Genomic DNA, 22,926 nt, shown 5'->3' on the forward strand with positions numbered 1-22,926 from the left:
ATCCTCTTCATCACCTGCTGGTACTGGTTTTTTCATTGTAAAAAAGAAGGATGGTGGATTACGTCCTTGTATTGATTATAGAGGCCTGAATGATATCACTACTAAAATTCACTATCCTTTACCTCTAATCACAGAACTTTTTGACCGAGTCAGTGGTGCTACCATATTTACCAAACTCTACATACGTGGGGCTTACAACTTAATCCGTATACGAGAGGGCGATGAGTGGAAGACTGCATTTAACACCCACAACGGTCACTACGAGTACCTCATCATGCCCTTTGGCCTCAGTAAAGCACCTGCTGCATTACATTAATGAGATTTTTCGTAACCTACTGTACAAGCATGTTGTAGTATATCTAGACGACATCCTCATCTTTGCCAAGAATTTGGAAGATCATTGTCGTCAAGTCAAAGAGGTACTCACTCGTCTCAGGACCAATCGTCTGTACTGCAAACTAGAAAAATATGTCTTTGAAGTCGTCTATTCCCTTCCTGGGATACATTATCTGAGGTTCAGGTCTCAGAATGGATCCTGTTAAGCTCCAAGCAATTCAGGAGTGGCCACTCCCAACAACTCTTAAAGCAGTTCCATGCTTTCTGGGATTTGCCAACTATTACCGCAAGTTTATCAGAGACTTTTCTACCATCATAGCACCCATTACCACTCTCACTCGGAAGGGTGTCAATCCATCTCGCTGGTCAAAAGAGGCCAAAATGGCTTCCCAAGTGCTTAAGCAAAAATTCATCACTGCTCCGGTATTGCGCCAACTGGATGTTACGCAACCATTCATTCTGGAGGTAGATGCCTCCTCTGAAGGCATAGGTGCAGTACTCTCCCAACGATCTCAAGATGATCATCTCCATCTTTGTGGTTTCTTCTCCCGCAAATTTCTTCCATCAGAATGTAACTACTCCATAGGAGACCAAGAATTGCTCACAATCAAGTTGGCCCTGGAGTAATGGCGCTACCTACACGATGGGGCTATTCACCCTATTTCTATTCTGACTGATCACAAAAATCTGTTATACCTGAAGTCTGCTCCCTGTTTAAATTCGAGGCAAGCTAGATGGGCGCTCTTCTTTTCACGCTTCAATTTCAAATTGTCCTTTCGTCCAGGGGCCCAGAATAGGAAAGCTGATGCTCTCTCTCGTTGCATGGAACAGGATAACGAGACTACTTCCACTGAAAAACACCTCATCATTGATCCTGTGGCATTCTCTACAGTCAGAATAGTTCCCTCGCCTCCTGCAGGGAAATCCTTTGTCAAGCCTGCTTTGCACAAGAAATTGTTACATTAGGCTCATTCTTCCCGTTTTGCAGGTCATTGTTATAATCCTGAGCATATTACTCATGTTTTGCTAGTTATTCTTATGATTTATCTTTGCCTCAGTTTGTGGAACTACAGGTCACAGTTAGCTCCTGCATAGTTGTCTCCCAGTGCTTCAGCTCCAGCATTCAGTAACTGATTCCACAGGTGTCTGGATTCTGTAATTACAGCTAGTTACCTGGAACCTACTATTCAGCCTGTCAGCCTGCTCAGTCTGCACTGCAGCTGCATGAAATCAATTACTGGGGGCCTGTCTGGTGCTCACAGCTGATTGGTCCAGCCTGTTCTTTTAAGCCTCTCAATCCCAAGAGGCCTTGCCAGTTATAGCTACTGCATACGGTGTTCTGCTCTCTGGTTCCTCTCTGGTCTCAGTTCATCTGTCCAGTGGGTTTTGCCTTGTTCCTGCATTGAATTCCAGCTTCACCATCTTACTGACGAACTTAGTCTGCCGACTACCGTTACCCTGTCTCCAAGTGTCTGCACCCCAGTCCATCCGTGTGCAGCTACATCCTGTGTCTCTCCTAGAGTACCTGCTGTTGTTCCATCTCCACGGCCCCAGTGTACCATCTGGCCATGTGCACCCTGCCACCTTCTCCAGTTCCTGTTTGTTCCTGCGTACCACTGCGGTTTGTCATATACATCTGGACTATCATACAACACCTCTACCATAACTCTAGTCCAGTTCAGGTATCAAGTGACCCAGACAGGGGGCCACGATGTGCACTTCGGGAGCCGCAAAGCCCATATCCCCTTGCGGGGTTCCCTGGTGAAAACCTCCCGACGTGTTAGACTCCGCGCCTCTTTTCTGGGTAACGTCAACCACTTGGTACCTGATCCCAAATTCCGGATTCTGCACCAGTTCCTGACAGTCATGCAGGAATTCAGAAGACTTCCGAATCCATTACCAGAGCCTACTGGTGGCCTTCTTTAAAGAAAGATGTACAGGACTTTATTTCTTCATGTTCCAAGTGTACCCAGCACAAGATTAATCGTGAAGCTCCAGCTGGGCAGTTAATGCCTTTGTCAGTACCACATCAACCATTGTTTATGGACTTTGTTACAGACTTGCCACTTTCAAATAAATTCAACACCATCTGGGTGGTAGTTGACCGGTTCACCAAGATGGCCCACTTCATTCCTCTCACTGGTCTTCCTTCAGCATGTAAATTAGCTCAGCTTTTCATTCAGGAAATCTTTTTCGTCTTCATGGTCTTCCAATAGAAATTGTCTCCGATCGTGGAGTCCAATTTGTTGCCAAATTTTGGCGTTCCTTATGTTCCGCTCTACAGATCCAGCTCAATTTCTCTTTAGTATACCATCCTCAGACCAATGGTCAGACAGAAAGAGTTAACCAGGATCTGGAGTCATTTCTTCACTTGTACATATCTTCTTCACAAGACAACTGCTGAATTACTTCCTTGGGCAGTATTTTGCCACAACAATCAATATCACTCATCTTCTGGAAATATACCTTTCTTTGCCAACTACGGACTTCATTTTAGAGTACCAGATTACCAGCCTCTTCCAGCATCTCAAATTCCAGCAGCTGACCAAACTGTACAACAGTTTTCAAAAATCTGGAAGGAAGTTTGTTCCTCTGTCCTCAAGTCTTCAGTCAGGTACAAAAAAATTGCTGACAAGAATAGACAAGCAATTCCTAATCTAAAGCCTGGAGATCAAGTATGGCTTTCTACTAGGAATTTAAGACTTAAAGTTCCATCAATGAAGTTTGCACCTCGTTATATTGGGCCTTTTTCTATTGAACGTGTTATCAACCCAGTTTTGTACAAGCTCAAGTTACCTCCATTCTTAAAAATTTCCAACTCAATTCACATTTCGTTGCTTAAACCACTTATTCTTAACAGGTTTCATTCCAATATACCAAAAGTACCCAAAGTCCAAACTCAACGTGGCGTTGAATATGAGATTTCCAAGATTCTGGACTCTCGAATTTGTTATGGGAAACTTCAATACCTGCTTGATTGGAAGGGTTACGGCCCAGAAGAATGCACCTGGGCAGATGCCACTGATGTCCATGCACCAAGATTGGTTTGAGTGTTCCATGCCAAGTTTCCATGTAAGCCATAAAGGTGTCCTGGGACCACCCGTAAAGGGGGGGGAGGGGGGGTTGCTGTCACACTCTGGACTTTTAAAAGTACTTTCATACCTATGCAATGTCTGTCCTGGCTGGCACAAATGTCCGTGCACGCTGTTTCCACACATCGCTCCCAGAGGTCCACCAGTGCTGATCCAGCATGAAGTCTCCTGCAGCGGCTGCTGTTTCTGTGCATAGCACTTCACAGCGCTGTCTTCCATTGTTTCAGTGTTTATTTCTCATTGTGCTCACTTCCTGGTTTTTGGGCCTAGTCAGAGTTTCCCTCCAAATTCAGACATGGGCGCTGCCGTCTTGGTATTGAATCAGCTGATCCTCCATTGTCCAATCCTGGAGCTCCTTTCATCAGCTGACTGCAACATCCAATTAATCCACACTGCAAAGTATAAAGGTAAATTCCTGGGATAACCAATTCGTCAGTACAACAGTCTCTATCCAGGAAGTAACAGCTCTGTGCTGAGCTCCTTTATTTCAGTGACCTTGTATGATCCAGTCCGTCCCGATTTCATTCAGCTACCATTTCTATTTGGACTTTGCCTTTCTTCAGTGTCTTTCTGCAATACTGCCAGTGTTAAGATTCCGGATCAAGCCTGGTGAGCACGCCAATCCGTTCTGGTTCCATTCTGGATACTACTGTCATTTGAACTGTGTCTTTCTGCAATACTGCCAGTGTTAAGATTCCGGATAAAGCCCGGTGAGCATTCCAGTTCATTCCGGTTCCATTCCGGATACTATTGTCATTTGAACTGTGTCTTACTTTAATACTGTCAGGTGTCAAGATTCTGGATCAAGCCCGGTCAACACTACAGTCCAATCCAGTTTCATTTTGGATATTATTTTTATTTGAACTTTGTCTTCTACAGTCCAATCCAGGATATTATTGTTATTTGAACTTTGTTTTCTTCAGTCCAATCCAGTTTCATTCCAGTCATCATTCCTGTGGCTAACCTGGTATCTTCTGTCAGCATATAGTAACTGCAGTGAATCATGGATGTTGTTCTTTAATAAAAGTTGTATTCTTTATTATAATTGCCTCTCGGCTTGTCACTGCTCAAACATCAATAATTCTTTCAAGTCTATGCACCATACCTGATTAAAGCCTCCTCAATTTATTTATAATTCCTCTGTGTCAGCTCCATCCACAAATGCCTGTCCAAACCAAACCTAACCCTCAGGCATGACACGTATATCTGGCACTATACTTGGGGCATTATGTGTAACTGGCACTACTGGGAGCATTATGTGTATCTGGCACCATACTGGGGCATTATGTGTATTTGGCACTATACTTGTGGCATTATGGGTAACTGGCACTACTGGTAGCATTTAAATGTATCTGTCATCGTACTGGGACTCTATGTGTAACTGGCACTACTGAGGGCATTATGTGTATTGGGAACCATACTGGGGCATTATGTGTAAATGGCAGTACTGGGGCATTATGTGTAACTCACACTACTGGGGTATTACGTTTATCTGACACTATAACTGGGGCATTATGTGTAACTGGCACTACTGGGAGCATTACATGTATCTGGCACCATACTGGGGCATTATGTGTAACTGGCACTATACTGGGGACATTACGTGCATCTGGTACCATACCAGTAGGGCATTATGTGTAACTGGCACTACTGGGGCATTATGTGTAACTGCCACTATACTGGGGACATTATGTGCATCTGGTACCATACTGGGGCATTATGTGTAACTGGCACTACTGGGGCATTATGTGTAACTGGCACTACTGGGGCATTATGTGTAACTGGCACTACTGGGGCATTATGTGTAACTGGCACTACTGGGGCATTATGTGTAACTGCCACTATACTGGGGACATTACGTGCATCTGGTACCATACTGGGGCATTTTGTGTAACTGGCACAAAACTTAGGGTATTATGTGTATCTGGCACTGCTGGGGGCATTATATGTATGTGGCACTGCTGGGGGCATTACGTGTATCTGTCACTACTGGGGGCATTACATGTATATGGCACCATACTGAGGCATTACATGTAAGTGGCACTACTGGGGGCATTACATCTACCACACAACCTAATAACCACACAGGAGCTGGGTGCAGGGCGGTGTTAGTCACAGAAGAGCTGTGGGGATGGAGGAGGAAGAGCAGCCAGAAAGGGGATTATCTCCATCCATGCACTGCCCGTGGTAATCTTAGATGGTGGCCACACTGCACCCATGACCGAGTACATTGACTAAAAGTTCTGAAATATTTGGGAAAGGAAGGGGGGGGGGGCAATCTGCCCCTTTGTACCCCTGTTTCGACACCTGTGTATGTCTGTAACCTGTAGGTGAACCATACTCTCTGTATGTGTCTATGTGACTCTCTGCTTCATCCATCTGGGTGTATGTCTCCCACTGTACCTGTTGGGATTATGTGTGTACAGGTTTGAGGTAAGAACAGCCAAGATACTTAACCAGTTGAGTGATTTTATTAAAGATAAAGCAGGTACAGCCGTACTCACTGTTATACACAGGGCCGGATTAAGGTCTGTGGGGGCCCCTGGGCAACACACTTGTGGCAGCCACTATCAGTAGAATTTTCAAAGTTTTCTTTATATATATATATATATATATATATATATATATATATATATATGAGATAGCATGCAGACCGCAGGAGGGGTAAATTATACTATACCCACCATTATTGTGTCCTGAGCGGATTACTGGAAAGCAGAGCAGAGCTGGACGAGTCTCCTGTCATAGAAGAAGTGGGCAGTGTGAGGGAACAGAGCTGAACTGTGTGAGAGTGCAATCTGAAGAGAACGGAGCCGCGCTGTGTGGAGGATTTCTGGACAGTATATGGACTGGCGACAGGTTGAAGAAGTCTGAAGAGGCTGCTGAGGGAGGGCACCGGAAGTGCTGGGAAACTGCAAAAGTAGACGGAAAGGTGGAATCTGGGTCGCGGCAGCAGAGTGAGGCAGACAGGAGGCGCACCCAAGGCAGGGTATGCTTACCTTGGTGTCACAATAGGGGCTGCCAGTGGTTGACTGTGGGACAGTGTGCGGGGGCCCTGGGACAACCACCTCTGTCACCCCTCCTTATAATCCAGCTCTGGTTATACACACTGGTGGTGTGTCATACAGCTCACCAGCCGGTGAGTGTATGTAACTACCAGGTTATGGTGCAGGATGCTAGAACTGTATTTATAACGCGTGTAAATACAGGCTTCACTGGCGCTTAGTGAAATATTACTGTTTTCCATTGTGACACTTCTAACACAGTTTCAAGATGGTACCGCAGCTGATCAGTAATAGCCTTGGTGGCCATCTTGGTACAGGGCATGTAGCTTCCCTAGAGGAGTAGCAACATAGAGTCTGTGCAGTAGTGCACTCCACTTTCAACAGTTCCCCTTAATTTTTCCTCATCTGCTCACACATACCACTGTACTTATGTAATATATGTTCTCTTCACTCATGTTCCTTTTCTCCCCTCATCACTGGTTTCTTTCCTGCTCTTCTGGTCAATGAGATAGGCAAAACCAGTGTTATGTAGCCAATCAGAAGCTACACATACAAGACCACCCGATTTCACCACCATATAACCGAATCTGAGGGTGACAGATAAGCACAATTTCTTTGTGTAATCATGTTTGCTTATTATATCGATAGAAAAGGAAATCAAGAAAGTTTGGAAACTACTATGTCAAATAATTTCACTGATTTCTTCCTGCTCCTGGAACTAGTTCTAATAATTAAAAGTTATACCAAAATAAAAAGTTACTAGTACTGTGTAGTGTAGAGAATCACCAGAAGAAAGCATGGCGTATTACTAGTAAGAATGACATTGAGATATGTACTGATACTTTTGTTCCCCATCTAGAGGGTCATATTACTTTGCTCAAAGGTTTATATTTAATATATTGTGTTTTAAAAAAAATTGTGAAACTTTTGCTGCAACACCTTTTCACAAACTTATTTGTAATAGTTGTGAACAACATATTATAAGTTCGGTGTCATTTTGTGATCATTAAGTCCCATGTAAATCTATTGCTTACAGAGTGAACTCATTTAATTGGTTTCCTGCGGCTAGTAAAATCCAGATTAAAGATTTAAATAGTTTAGTACATTCCTTACCGAATAACCACATTTATCCAGAAATGTCGTTTTTAGAGCAGGTGATACAAAATACACGCCTTAGGCAGTGCTCAAATTATGTGAGTGTGTGTGCGTGTGCGTGTTATTTATTCTTTTATCCCAGCACCATTTAATTACTGTTAAAAGGAAACTCTGCCCTAGCACATATCATAGTGCCTTGATTTGAAATTAGAGCTGTGAATGACAGATGTGGTGCCAATTACAAGGGTAGTGCTGGAACACTGGCAGAACTTGCGAGTGGTGGATCCAGGTGCAAAAATATGCTTTGGACCCCTCCCTAAAATCAAAATAATGATTTTTAAATGTTAGTAAATGTGTGTTTTAGCCCTGGAAATTCAACATCGATTTAGATCAATTTCCATCTATTTAATATGAATGAAAATCAACCTTTTGTAAACAACCCCCCCACACACACACACACACACGCTCCTTCCCCAGTGTCTATTAACAATCTGTGACTCCTTTAATCAAATAATAATAATCTGTGCCCCCTTTAAGGTCACCAGTGTCTAAGGTCAGAAGTGCTGCTTGGAGGCTCAACGGATAGATCTGCTGGCAGAGGGTGACAGGGAGAGACAGTGGTGACGAGAGGGGGGGAGCGTGTACTCTTTACCCAGGACCGGGCCTGTTGGAGGGGTGCGGGTGGGGGGGGGTGTCCCACTGCCGCCCCTTCCCCATTGTAGACAGCGCCAGCATTTAGAGGGCAGAGAGAGAGGAACGACTGCCGCAGCAGCCTCTCTCCCCAGTCCAGCACACACACTGCTGTGTGCCGCGCAGGGGAGAGAGGCAGCTGCAGAAGCAGTTGCTCCTCTCTCTCCCTGGCTGCATGATGTGTGGGGAAGAAGGGTGACCAGTCGCAAAGTGCGCCCGCCCCCTTCCCCCACACCTGGCATGTGTGGCCGCAAAGTGTTTTTTTTTTATATTTACCAAGAAGAGGGGCTGGCCTCACCACTCTGCATTGGTCACACCCCCTCCCATTACCTAACCCTTATCGTACCCTAATTGCAGACTAACCCTAATCGTACCCTAATTGGGGTTCACTATAGTATGCCGGCGGTCGGGCTCCCGGCGACCAGCATACCGACGCCGGGAGCCCGACCACCGGCTTACCGACAGTGTGGCGATCGCAAATGAGCCCCTTGCGAGCTCGCTGCGCTCGCCACGCTATTTTATTCTCCCTCCAGGGGGGTCGTGGACCCCCACAAGGGAGAATAAGTGTCGGGATTCAGGCGCCGGTATACTGGTCGCCGGGATCCCGTCAGTCGGCATACTGAAGATTACCCCCCTAATTGTAGCCTAACGCTAATTGCAGCCTAACCTTAATCTTACCTTAATTCAGCCTAACCCTAATCTTACCCTAATTGTAGCTTAACCTCTAATGGCAACCTAACCCTAATCTTACCCGAATTGCAGCCTAACCCTAATCATAGCCTAACCCCTTATTTTACCCTAATTGCAGTGTGACTCTAATGTAGTTTAACCCCTAACTGCAGCCTAACTGTAATGTTGCCCTAACAGTTTGTTAACCTTAATCGTACCCCAATTGCAGACTAACCATAATCTTACCCTAATTACAGCCTAACCCCTAATCTTCCCTAATTGTATCTTAACCCTAATCTTACCCTAACTGCAGCCTAACCCTAATCTTACCCTAGTTGGCAACCTAACCGTAATCTTAGCCTAATTACAGGCTAACCCTAACCTGAAAAAGCTCCTGCACAGAGCGAAACGCGTTAAACGACACCTGGGACCGCTTTGCATCATAATTGGACCACCCACAAAGCACCCACACGAAGTGGAAGTTGAGCGGCGCACAAACTTCTGGGACACTGAGACGTCTGTGTACTCCCATCGCTGCTTCCAGTCCGGTGGCAACTAGCAGAGAGGAGAGGAAGATACACCCGCTGGAGCTGAAAGACAACAGCCGGCTTCCTAATCCTACAGCAGAGGACGGGTAATTCATGCACAGCTCTCACACTGCAGAAAACCAAAGGTGTGAGTAACATACTGTGGGTGTGTACAGGACCATTGGGGTTTATTTCATCATAAGACTGTGCTTATACAGGTACATCAATTTGTCTGGAGTAAAAGTACTTGATAAGTACAAACTTTTTGCCCGCTAACTCGGATATAGGCTGAGATAGAAAACCCGTTTTTATGCATTTTATCTACTTATTCATTACTTATGCATGTAATCCACCTCCTAAGGCTAAGATTTATCGTTATTGTCGCCAATAATATTATTATTTTTTAAGTGTGTATATTAAGATTTTGTGTATGTGCAATATATATATATATTTCAGTTACGTCCTAGAGGATGCTGGGGACTCCGTAAGGACCATGGGGTATAGACGGGCTCCGCAGGAGACATGGGCACTATAAAGAACTTTTAGTATGGGTGTGCACTGGCTCCTCCCTGTATGCCCCTTCTCCAGACCACAGTTAGATTTTGTGCCCAGAGGAGACTGGGTGCATTACAGGGAGCTCTCCTGAGTTTCTCTGAAAAATAATTTTGTTAGGTTTTTTATTTTCAGGGAGCACTGCTGGTAACAGGCTCCCTGCATCGTGGGACTGAGGAGAGAGAAGCAGACCTACTTAAATGATAGGCTCTGCTTCTTAGGCTCCTGGACACCATTAGCTCCAGAGGGAGTCGGAACGCAGGTCTCACCCCGCCGTTCGTCCCAGAGCCGCACGCCGTCCTCCTCGCAGAGCCGGAAGATAGAAGCCAGGTGAGTATAAGAAGAAAAGAAGACTTCAAGGCGGCAGTAGACTTCAGATCTTCACTGAGGTAAGCGCGCAGCGGTAACGCTGCGCGCCATTGCTCCCACACACTACACACACACACTGATGGGTGCAGGGCGCAGGGGGGGCGCCCTGGGCAGCAATATAAACCTCTGGAATGGCAACAGGGTACATTAGGCTGCGGAGGCAGTAAATGAAAAAATCCCCCGCCATTTTTTGTATATTGGAGCGGGCCTGAAGCCCGCCGCTGGAGGGGGCGGAGCTTGATCCCTCAGCACTAACAGCGCCATTTTCTCCACAGAACGCTGCAGAGAAGCTGGCTCCCCAGACTCTCCCCTGCTGAACACGGTGACAGAGGGCTGGAAAGAGGGGTGGGGGCATTTGTAAGGCGCAGTGAGTGAATACACATTTATTATACATATAAAAAGCGCTATATCTGGGTTTTTATTCCAGTGTGAGTTGGCGCTGGGTGTGTGCTGGCATACTATCTCTCTGTCTCTCCAAAGGGCCTTGTTGGGGAATTGTCCCCTTATAGATATATCCCTGTGTGTGTGGGGGTGTCGGTACGTGCGTGTCTGCATGTCTGAAGCGGAAGGCTCGTCCAAGGAGGAGGTGGAGCAGATGAGTGGTGTGTCTCCGTCGGCAACGCTGACTCATGATTGGATGGGCATGTGGCATATGTTAAATGCAAGTGTGACCTCATTACATAAAAGAATGGACAAAGCAGAGTCCAGGGAAAAAGCAGGGAGTCAATCCACGGATTGGACTGGGTCACGGGGCCCTTCTGGGTCTCAAAAACGTTCCCTATCCCAAATAGCAGACACTGGTACCGACACGGATTCTGACTCCAGTGTCGACTACGATGATGCAAAATTACAGCCAAGGGTGGTAAAAAGTATTCAGTATATGATTATTGCAATAAAAGATATTTTGCATATCACTGATGACCCCTCTGTCCCTGACATGAGGGTCCGCATGTATAAGGAAAAGAAACCTGAGGTAACCTTTCCCCCATCCCATGAGCTTAAGGAGTTATTTGAAAAGGCTTTGGAAACTCCAGATAAAAAACTGCAGATTCCCAAAAGGGTTCTTATGGCGTATCCTTTCCCTGCACAGGACAGGGTACGTTAGGAATCCTCTCCCAGGGTGGACAAGGCTTTAACACGCCTGTCCAAGAAGGTGGTGCTACCGACTCCGGACACGGCAGCCCTCAAGGATCCTGCTGATCGCAGACAGGAAACTACTTTAATGCGCATACAGGTGCTTTGCTCAGACCGGCAATAGCATCGGCATGGGTGTGTAGTGCAGTTGCAGCGTGGACAGATACATTGTCAGCTGACCTTGATACCCTGGACATGGATACCATTTTATTGACCTTAGCCCACATTAAAGACGCAGTCTTATAAATGAGGGACGCTCAAAGAGACGTTGGGCTGCTGGGTTCCAGAGCCAATGCCATGGCTATTTTTGCGAGACGAGCTCTATGGACCCGCCAATGGACGGGTGATGCAGCTTTAAAGAAGCATATGGAGGTTTTACCTTACAAGGGTGAAGTGTTGTTTGGGGATGGGCTTGCGGACCTGGTTTCCACAGCTACCGCGGGTAAATCTACCTTTTTACCTTTTGTTCCCCAACAGCAAAAGAAAACTCCACAGTATCAGATGCAGTCCTTTCGGTCGCATAAGTTCATAAGAAGAGGTCGGGGCTCCTCCTTCCTTGCCAGAGGTAAGGGTAAAGGAAAGAGAACGCCTGCTTCGGCTAGTTCCCAGGAGCAGAAGTCCTCCCCGGCTTCTACAAAATCCACCGCATGACGCTGGGGCTCCACTGAGGGAGTCCGCACCAGTGGGGGCACGTCTTCGACTTTTCAGCCAGATCTGGGTTCTTTCAGACATGGATCCTTGGGCGATGGAAATTGTTTCCCAAGGCTACAAGCTGGAATTCGAAGAGGTGCCCCCTCGCCGATTTTTCAAGTCGGCCTTGCCAGCTTCACCCCCGGAGAGGGAAGTAGTGTTAGCTGCAATTCAAAAGCTGTGTCAACAGCAAGTGATTGTCAAGGTTCCCCTGGTCCAACAGGGAAAAGGGTACTATTCAACCCTGTTCGTGGTCCCGAAGCCGGATGGTTCGGTCAGACCCATTTTAAATCTAAAATCCCTAAACCTATACTTGAAAAATTTAAAATTCAATATGGAATCGCTCCGAGCTGTAATATCCAGCCAGGAAGGGAGGGATTTTATGGTGTCACTAGACATAAAGGATGCATACCTTCATGTCCCCATATATCCCCCTCATCAGGAGTACCTGAGATTCGCTATACAGGACTGTCATTACCAGTTTCAGACGTTGCCATTTGGGCTTTCCACGGCCCCGAGGATTTTCACCAAGGTGATGGCGGAGATGATGGTGCTCCTGTGCAGGCAGGGAGTCACAATTATCCCATACTTGGACAATCTCCTGATAAAGGCGAGATCGAGAGATCAATTGCTGAAGAGCGTGTTGCTCTCCCTGAGAGTGCTGCAACAGCACGGTTGGATTCTCAATCTTTCAAAGTCTCAATTGGTTCCAACGACTCGGCTATCATTCCTAGGCATGATTCTGGACACGGAACAAAAGAGGGTTTTTCTCCCATTGGAAAAAGCCCAGGACCTCCAGAACATGGTCAGAGACCTGCTAAAACCAAAAAGGGTATCTGTTCATCAATGCACTCGAGTTCTGGGAAAAATGGTGGCAGCCTACGAGGCCATCGCCTTCGGCAGGTTCCATGCGAGGACATTTCAGTGGGACCTTCTGGACAAGTGGTCCGGATCCCATCTACAAATACATCAGAAAATAACCCTGTCCCCCAGGGCCAGGGTGTCTCTCCTGTGGTGGCTGCAGAGTGCTCACCTTCCAGAGGGTCGCAGGTTCGGCATTCAAGACTGGGTTCTGGTGGCCACGGACGCGAGCATCCGAGGATGGGGAGCAGTCACACAAGGAAGAAATTTTCAGGGACTATGGTCAAGCCAGGAGGCTTGTCTACACATCAACATACTGGAATTGAGGGCCATATACAACGGCCTACGACAAGTGGAGAATCTTCTTCGCGACCTACCTGTTCTGATTCAATCAGACAACGTCACAGCCGTGGCTCATGTAAACCGCCAAGGCGGGACAAGGAGCAGAGTGGCGATGGCGGAAGCCACCAAGATTCTTCGCTGGGCGGAAAATCACGTAAGCGCTCTGTCAGCTGTCTTCATTCCGGGAGTGGACAACTGGGAAGCAGACTTTCTAAGCAGACACGATCTCCATCCAGGAGAGTGGGGACTTCATCAAGAAGTTTTTGCAGAGATAACAAGTCTTTGGGGAATTCCTCAAATAGACATGATGGCGTCACGCCTCAACAAGAAGCTTCGAAGGTATTTTGCCAGGTCACGGGACCCTCAGGCAGTAGCGGTGGACGCCCTGGTGACACCATGGGTGTTTCAGTCGGTCTATGTGTTCCCTCCTCTTCCTCTCATCTCAAAAATATTGAGAATCATAAGATGAAAAAGAGTGCAGACAATACTCATTGTTCCAGATTGGCCTCGAAGGGCCTGGTACTCAGATCTTCAGGAAATGCTCACAGAAGATCCGTGGCCTCTTCCTCTCAGGGAGGACCTGTTACAGCAGGGGCCCTGCTTGTTTCAAGACTTACCGCGGTTACGTTTGACGGCATGGCGGTTGAACACCGAATCCTAGCTGGGAAGGTATTCCGGAGGAAGTCATCCCTACTCTGATAAAGGCTAGGAAGGAGGTGACGGCAAAACATTATCACCGTATCTGGAGGAAGTATGTATCTTGGTGTGAAGCCAAGAATGCTCCTACGGAAGATTTCCATCTGGGCCGTTTTCTCCACTTTCTACAGACAGGAGTGGATATGGGCCAGAAGTTAGGCTCCATTAAGGTACAGATTTCGGCCCTATCCATATTCTTCCAGAAGGAATTGGCTTCTCTCCCAGAAGTCCAGACGTTTGTGAATGGAGTGCTGCACATCCAGCCCCCCTTTGTGCCCCCAGTGGCACCGTGGGACCTTAACGTGGTGTTAAGTTTCCTAAAATCTCACTGGTTTGAACCTCTTCAAACGGTTGAATTAAAATTTCTCACGTGGAAGGTGGTCATGTTATTAGCCTTGGCATCTGCAAGGCGGGTGTCCGAATTGGCGGCCTTGTCCCACAAGAGCCCCAATTTGATTTTCCATGTGGATAGAGCGGAGTTGAGGACTCGTCCTCAATTTTTGCCTAAGGTGGTTTCTTCATTTCATATGAACCAACCTATTGTGGTGCATGTGGCTACGGGGAACTTGGAGGACTCCAAGTCCCTGGATGTAGTCAGGGCCTTAAAAATTTATGTAGCCAGGACGGCTAGGGTTAGGAAAACAGAGGCTCTGTTTGTCCTGTATGCAGCCAACAAAGTTGGCGCTCCTGCTTCTAAGCAGACTATTGCTCGCTGGATCTGTAACACGATTCAGCAGGCTCATTCTACGGCTGGATTGCCGTTACCAAATTCGGTAAAGGCCCATTCCACTAGGAAGGTGGGCTCTTCTTGGGCGGCTACTCGAGGCGTCTCGGCATTACAGCTTTGCCGAGCAGCTACATGGTCGGGTTCAAACACATTTGCAAAATTCTACAAGTTTGATACCCTGACTGATGAGGACTTTGCGTTTGCTCAGTCGGTGCTGCAGAGTCATCCGCACTCGGTAAAGGCCCATTCCACTAGGAAGGTGGGCTCTTCTTGGGCGGCTGCCCGAGGCGTCTCGGCATTACAGCTTTGCCGAGCAGCTACTTGGTCGGGTTCAAACACATTTGCAAAATTCTACAAGTTTGATACCCTGACTGATGAGGACTTTGCGTTTGCTCAGTCGGTGCTGCAGAGTCATCCGCACTCTCCCGCCCGGTTTGGAGCTTTGGTATAAACCCCATGGTCCTTACGGAGTCCTCAGCATCCTCTAGGACGTAAGAGAAAATAAGATTTTAAACCTACCGGTAAATCTTTTTCTCCTAGTCCGTAGAGGATGCTGGGCGCCCGTCCCAGTGTGGACTAAATCTGCAAGACTTGTATATAGTTGTTGCTTACATAAGGGTTATGTTACAGTTGGAATCGGTCTTTGACTGATACTGTTTTTTGTTCATACTGTTAACTGGTTGCGTATTTTCCAGGTTATATGGTATGATTGGTGTGGGCTGGTATGAATCTTGCCCTTAGATTAACAAAATCCTTTCCTCAGGTTGTCCATCTCCTCTGGGCACAGTTTCTCTAACTGAGGTCTGGAGGAGGGGCATAGAGGGAGGAGCCAGTGCACACCCATACTTAAAGTACTTTATAGTGCCCATGTCTACTGCGGAGCCCGTCTATATCCCATGGTCCTTACGGAGTCCCCAGCATCCTCTACGGACTAGGAGAACAAGATTTACCGATAGGTTTAAAATCTTATTTTTTTTTTAACAACATTTTTATTGAGACATTACAACATCACAAATCTGGCCATATAAATGGTCAGAATAATCAGTCTGAAAAATAATGACATGGATACATAAAGAGAAAAACCAGTGTATGTGTAATATTTCAATATAAAAATAAAACCAAAAATTAAATATTTGTACTTCTTTTACTGTTTTTCACCCAGACCAGTGTGGTTTCTAATTAACAGTGCAAGGTATCCTAATAGTCGTTTATGTTGTTTTGTGGAGACAAAACTTTCTTTATGCGAGCATAGGCATAATTGAACTTTGCAGCTAAATGATCTGAATGTATACATTATAAAATAGCGATATCTATTGCCAATTAGCGCCTGGATCATTATTATTTTCAGTTTGCAACTTCTATTTCTAAAATGCATGTAAATTATAGAGATGAGCGCCTGAAATTTTTCGGGTTTTGTGTTTTGGTTTTGGGTTCGGTTCCGCGGCCGTGTTTTGGGTTCGAACGCGTTTTGGCAAAACCTCACCGAATTATTTTTGTCGGATTCGGGTGTGTTTTGGATTCGGGTGTTTTTTTCCAAAAACACTAAAAAACAGCTTAAATCATAGAATTTGGGGGTCATTTTGATCCCAAAGTATTATTAACCTCAAAAACCATAATTTACACTCATTTTCAGTCTATTCTGAATACCTCACACCTCACAATATTATTTTTAGTCCTAAAATTTGCACCGAGGTCGCTGTGTGAGTAAGATAAGCGACCCTAGTGGCCGACACAAACACCGGGCCCATCTAGGAGTGGCACTGCAGTGTCACGCAGGATGTCCCTTCCAAAAAACCCTCCCCAAACAGCACATGACGCAAAGAAAAAAAGAGGCGCAATGAGGTAGCTGTGTGAGTAAGATTAGCGACCCTAGTGGCCGACACAAACACCGGGCCCATCTAGGAGTGGCACTGCAGTGTCACGCAGGATGGCCCTTCCAAAAAACCCTCCCCAAACAGCACATGACGCAAAGAAAAAAAGAGGCGCAATGAGGTAGCTGACTGTGTGAGTAAGATTAGCGACCCTAGTGGCCGACACAAACACCGGGCCCATCTAGGAGTGGCACTGCAGTGTCACGCAGGATGGCCCTTCCAAAAAACCCTCCCCAAACAGCACATGACGCAAAGAAAAAAAGAGGCGCAATGAGGTAGCTGACTGTGTGAGTAAGATTAGCGACCCTAGTGGCCGACACAAACACCGGGCCCATCTAGGAGTGGCACTGCAGTGTCACGCAGGATGTCCCTTCCAAAAAACCCTCCCCAAACAGCACATGACGCAAAGAAAAAAAGAGGCGCAATGAGGTAGCTGTGTGAGTAAGATTAGCGACCCTAGTGGCCGACACAAACACCGGGCCCATCTAGGAGTGGCACTGCAGTGTCACGCAGGATGTCCCTTCCAAAAAACCCTCCCCAAACAGCACATGACGCAAAGAAAAAAAGAGGCGCAATGAGGTAGCTGACTGTGTGAGTAAGATTAGCGACCCTAGTGGCCGACACAAACACCGGGCCCATTTAGGAGTGGCACTGCAGTGTCACGCAGGATGTCCCTTCCAAAAAACCCTCCCCAATCAGCACATGATGCAAAGAAAAAGAAAAGAAAAAAGAGGTGCAAGATGGAATTATCCTTGGGCCCTCCCACCCACCCTTATGTTGTATAAACAAAACAGGACATGCACACTTTAACCAACCCATCATTTCAGTGACAGGGTCTGCCACACGACTGTGACTGATATGACGGGTTGGTTTGGACCCCCCCCAAAAAAGAAGCAATTAATCTCTCCTTGCACAAACTGGCTCTACAGAGGCAAGATGTCCACCTCATCTTCACCCTCCGATATATCACCGTGTACATCCCCCTCCTCACAGATTATCAATTCGTCCCCACTGGAATCCACCATCTCAGCTCCCTGTGTACTTTGTGGAGGCAATTGCTGCTGGTCAATGTCTCCGCGGAGGAATTGATTATAATTCATTTTAATGAACATCATCTTCTCCACATTTTCTGGATGTAACCTCGTACGCCGATTGCTGACAAGGTGAGCGGCGGCACTAAACACTCTTTCGGAGTACACACTTGTGGGAGGGCAACTTAGGTAGAATAAAGCCAGTTTGTGCAAGGGCCTCCAAATTGCCTCTTTTTCCTGCCAGTATAAGTACGGACTGTGTGACGTGCCTACTTGGATGCGGTCACTCATATAATCCTCCACCATTCTATCAATGTTGAGAGAATCATATGCAGTGACAGTAGACGACATGTCCGTAATCGTTGTCAGGTCCTTCAGTCCGGACCAGATGTCAGCATCAGCAGTCGCTCCAGACTGCCCTGCATCACCGCCAGCGGGTGGGCTCGGAATTCTGAGCCTTTTCCTCGCACCCCCAGTTGCGGGAGAATGTGAAGGAGGAGATGTTGACAGGTCGCGTTCCGCTTGACTTGACAATTTTGTCACCAGCAGGTCTTTCAACCCCAGCAGACCTGTGTCTGCCGGAAAGAGAGATCCAAGGTAGGCTTTAAATCTAGGATCGAGCACGGTGGCCAAAATGTAGTGCTCTGATTTCAACAGATTGACCACCCGTGAATCCTTGTTAAGCGAATTAAGGGCTGCATCCACAAGTCCCACATGCCTAGCGGAATCGCTCCCTTTTAGCTCCTTCTTCAATGCCTCCAGCTTCTTCTGCAAAAGCCTAATGAGGGGAATGACCTGACTCAGGCTGGCAGTGTCTGAACTGACTTCACGTGTGGCAAGTTCAAAGGGCAGCAGAACCTTGCACAACGTTGAAATCATTCTCCACTGCACTTGAGACAGGTGCATTCCATCTCCTATATCGTGCTCAATTGTATAGGCTTGAATGGCCTTTTGCTGCTCCTCCAACCTCTGAAGCATATAGAGGGTTGAATTCCACCTCGTTACCACTTCTTGCTTCAGATGATGGCAGGGCAGGTTCAGTAGTTTTTGGTGGTGCTCCAGTCTTCTGTACGTGGTGCCTGTACGCCGAAAGTGTCCCGCAATTTTTCTGGCCACCGACAGCATCTCTTGCACGCCCCTGTCGTTTTTTAAAAAATTCTGCACCACCAAATTCAAGGTATGTGCAAAACATGGGACGTGCTGGAATTTGCCCATATTTAATGCACACACAATATTGCTGGCGTTGTCCGATGCCACAAATCCACAGGAGAGTCCAATTGGGGTAAGCCATTCCGCGATGATCTTCCTCAGTTGCCGTAAGAGGTTTTCAGCTGTGTGCGTATTCTGGAAAGCGGTGATACAAAGCGTAGCCTGCCTAGGAAAGAGTTGGCGTTTGCGAGATGCTGCTACTGGTGCCGCCGCTGCTGTTCTTGCGGCGGGAGTCCATACATCTACCCAGTGGGCTGTCACAGTCATATAGTCCTGACCCTGCCCTGCTCCACTTGTCCACATGTCCGTGGTTAAGTGGACATTGGGTACAACTGCATTTTTTAGGAGACTGGTGAGTCTTTTTCTGACGTCCGTGTACATTCTCGGTATCGCCTGCCTAGAGAAGTGGAACCTAGATGGTATTTGGTAACGGGGGCACACTGCCTCAATAAATTGTCTAGTTCCCTGTGAACTAACGGCGGATACCGGACGCACGTCTAACACCAACATAGTTGTCAAGGACTCAGTTATCCGCTTTGCAGTAGGATGACTGCTGTGATATTTCATCTTCCTCGCAAAGGACTGTTGAACAGTCAATTGCTTACTGGAAGTAGTACAAGTGGGCTTACGACTTCCCCTCTGGGATGACCATCGACTCCCAGCGGCAACAACAGCAGCGCCAGCAGCAGTAGGCGTTACACGCAAGGATGCATCGGAGGAATCCCAGGCAGGAGAGGACTCGTCAGACTTGCCAGTGACATGGCCTGCAGGACTATTGGCATTCCTGGGGAAGGAGGAAATTGACACTGAGGGAGTTGGTGGGGTGGTTTGCGTGAGCTTGGTTACAAGAGGAAGGGATTTACTGGTCAGTGGACTGCTTCCGCTGTCACCCAAAGTTTTTGAACTTGTCACTGACTTATTATGAATGCGCTGCAGGTGACGTATAAGGGAGGATGTTCCGAGGTGGTTAACGTCCTTACCCCTACTTATTACAGCTTGACAAAGGGAACACACGGCTTGACACCTGTTGTCCGCATTTCTGGTGAAATACCTCCACACCGAAGAGCTGATTTTTTTGGTATTTTCACCTGGCATGTCAACGGCCATATTCCTCCCACGGACAACAGGTGTCTCCCCGGGTGCCTGACTTAAACAAACCACCTCACCATCAGAATCCTCCTGGTCAATTTCCTCCCCAGCGCCAGCAACACCCATATCCTCCTCATCCTGGTGTACTTCAACACTGACATCTTCAATCTGACTATCAGGAACTGGACTGCGGGTGCTCCTTCCAGCACTTGCAGGGGGCGTGCAAATGGTGGAAGGCGCATGCTCTTCACGTCCAGTGTTGGGAAGGTCAGGCATCGCAACCGACACAATTGGACTCTCCTTGTGGATTTGGGATTTCAAAGAACGCACAGTTCTTTGCGGTGCTTTTGCCAGCTTGAGTCTTTTCAGTTTTCTAGCGAGAGGCTGAGTGCTTCCATCCTCATGTGAAGCTGAACCACTAGCCATGAACATAGGCCAGGGCCTCAGCCGTTCCTTGCCACTCCGTGTGGTAAATGGCATATTGGCAAGTTTACGCTTCTCCTCCGACAATTTTATTTTAGGTTTTGGAGTCCTTTTTTTACTGATATTTGGTGTTTTGGTTTTGACATGCTCTGTACTATGTTTCTCGCAAATGTGATCAACGCTCCACTTGTATGGGTAATACGGAGGTGGCAGCAGTACGAGTGAGAGGCTAAACCCAAATGCCTCCAAGGATTAACATATGTAAAGGAATTTTACCCAACTGCGCCTGTGTGTATATAAATTAATAAATGGGTGATTTGAATAAAGGGAAAAAACACAGTACTGTTTGGATAAAAATTAAATTGACATTTATTCTTTTGAAAAAAGAAAAGTATATATAAATGAAAAATGAAGGAAAATACAAAAACAAAAACAAAAAAACACCTTTTATTTCAGGTAACTATATGTCCAAAATGATAACAGGTCAGGAAAAATCTTCCTGCATCTGTACAGTGTTGAAAAAAACTTTGGGAAGAACGTGAATAAAAAGATTTGAAAAGTATATATTGAAAAATTTCAAATGTCTGGTGTGAAATAGAGTGTGGCGTCCCACCTCTTTTCCACCTTGTTGTGACTGGTTATTAGGTAAACTACAGATAAGGTAGATTATCCGGAAAACAAGGCAATGTTCAATTTCCAAATTTAGCCCAGTGCTAATAATAATGTGTATCCCAGTGGAGGCAAGATCTTAATTTTGATGCTGCGATGCTGCGGGGTACCCCAACGTTGGTATCAGTGGGATAAGGTGTTCAGGGATAAGGTATAAAGAAACCCCGGACTCCCCGCTAGTTCTCCCCGTTATAGTCGGCCGGAGGCGCCTGCACTCACAGGCGTCTACCGACTGCTACTGACGGGGGGACGCGGTCATGCCACTGGGGGGAAGGTGCACTAACTTCGGGACCCACAAGGGGACTGTCCGTCGTGAACCTTCCCTCCTGCGGGGTCAGATACCTTATTCTCCTGTGCTTGATCCCGTTCTTTTCTTTCTTCCTCCGGTCTTCTCTCTCGGCGCTCTGCTTGTAGGTCTGTTCCCTTTCAGCCGCGCGGCTTCGTTTTCTCTTCACGGGATCACCGATCTGTGCAGTGATGTTCCGTCCGGATAGTCTTCTCGGTCTTGTAGCTTTTTGTAGGTGTGATGGTGTGATGATATGCTTTTTTCTCTCCAACGCGTATCGACCCGTCTGGGTCTTCCTCAGGGAGTCCGTGTCTACCATCTTGATTGAGGGCTTTTTATGCCCATAGTTCGTGACATCATAATGGGAGTGTCCATTTTTTTCTCCTTTCTCTGTGTTGCTGGATACAATTGTGTCTATAGAGTTGTTACATAACCCAATTGATTCTATTCTAAGTGATTATAGATACTAAATGGCTATATGTAAATTATATTGTGATTGGAAAATGTGTATAGCAGGGAAACCACCTTTTTGCTCCTATATTCTAGTATTGGATATGGATGATGAATATAATATAAATTAATTCTACTAATTGGATAGGGTAAAAGTGGGAGGAGCTAGATGAATTGAAGATGAAAAGAACACAGCTTTGAATTATTTTGTCTGATAATAATGAATTAGTAATATATGATGGTATTTTGTATATCAATGGCAAGACAGTTGCTGTATTTTAGTTTCTGTTGCGGGTTATGAAAATAATTTAGATTCTGTTGCGGGTTATGAAAATAATTTAGATTATTTGGGAAGAGTAGTAAACGAACAATGAAAAATAAATAAAATAAAAATAAATATAAAAACAAAAATAAAAATATAAAAAAATATAATGTGATAATAATAATATTGAGAATAAAATTAATAGTAAAGTTGAAAAATAAAGTAAATGAAATTGATAATAATAGATGAGTATATATTAAAATGTAGATTTCAGGTAAATAAATAGCTGATATTTAGTAAGAAGATATGGATAATACAATTAATTATATTTTCAAAGTATAGTGATAGGAAATGATTCTCATAATGGAAAATAGATTGTTTTGGCTATAGAACTCTTTCTTACTATCTAGGTTAACCCTTCTGTGGTTTTTTTGGCGGTTGATATAAATTGTTTGTAAGGATGGTGATATAGTCGGTCATGTTGTGTTGATTATAGATACTCAAATGTACATTATGCTGCTAAATCAAATAAAGTAATGTGTTGAAAAACTAGCAATAATCATTTAATTTTATTGTCCATGTATGTATACACATACACACAACAAATATACAGTTAAGTATGCACATACACATACATGACGATGGAGGAAAGGGTGGATTCTATATGTTGAGACCGCAAGGCCTAAACCTAGATAATGAGGTTAGGTCAATAATTATGAACTGACCAACATATAGAATCCACCCTTTCCTCCATCGTCATGTATGTGTATGTGCATACTTAACTGTATATTTGTTGTGTGTATGTGTATACATACATGGACAATAAAATTAAATGATTATTGCTAGTTTTT

The sequence above is a fragment of the Pseudophryne corroboree genome, chromosome 6 (genome assembly GCF_028390025.1).
Source record: "Pseudophryne corroboree isolate aPseCor3 chromosome 6, aPseCor3.hap2, whole genome shotgun sequence".
Taxonomy (NCBI): Eukaryota; Metazoa; Chordata; class Amphibia; order Anura; family Myobatrachidae; genus Pseudophryne; species Pseudophryne corroboree.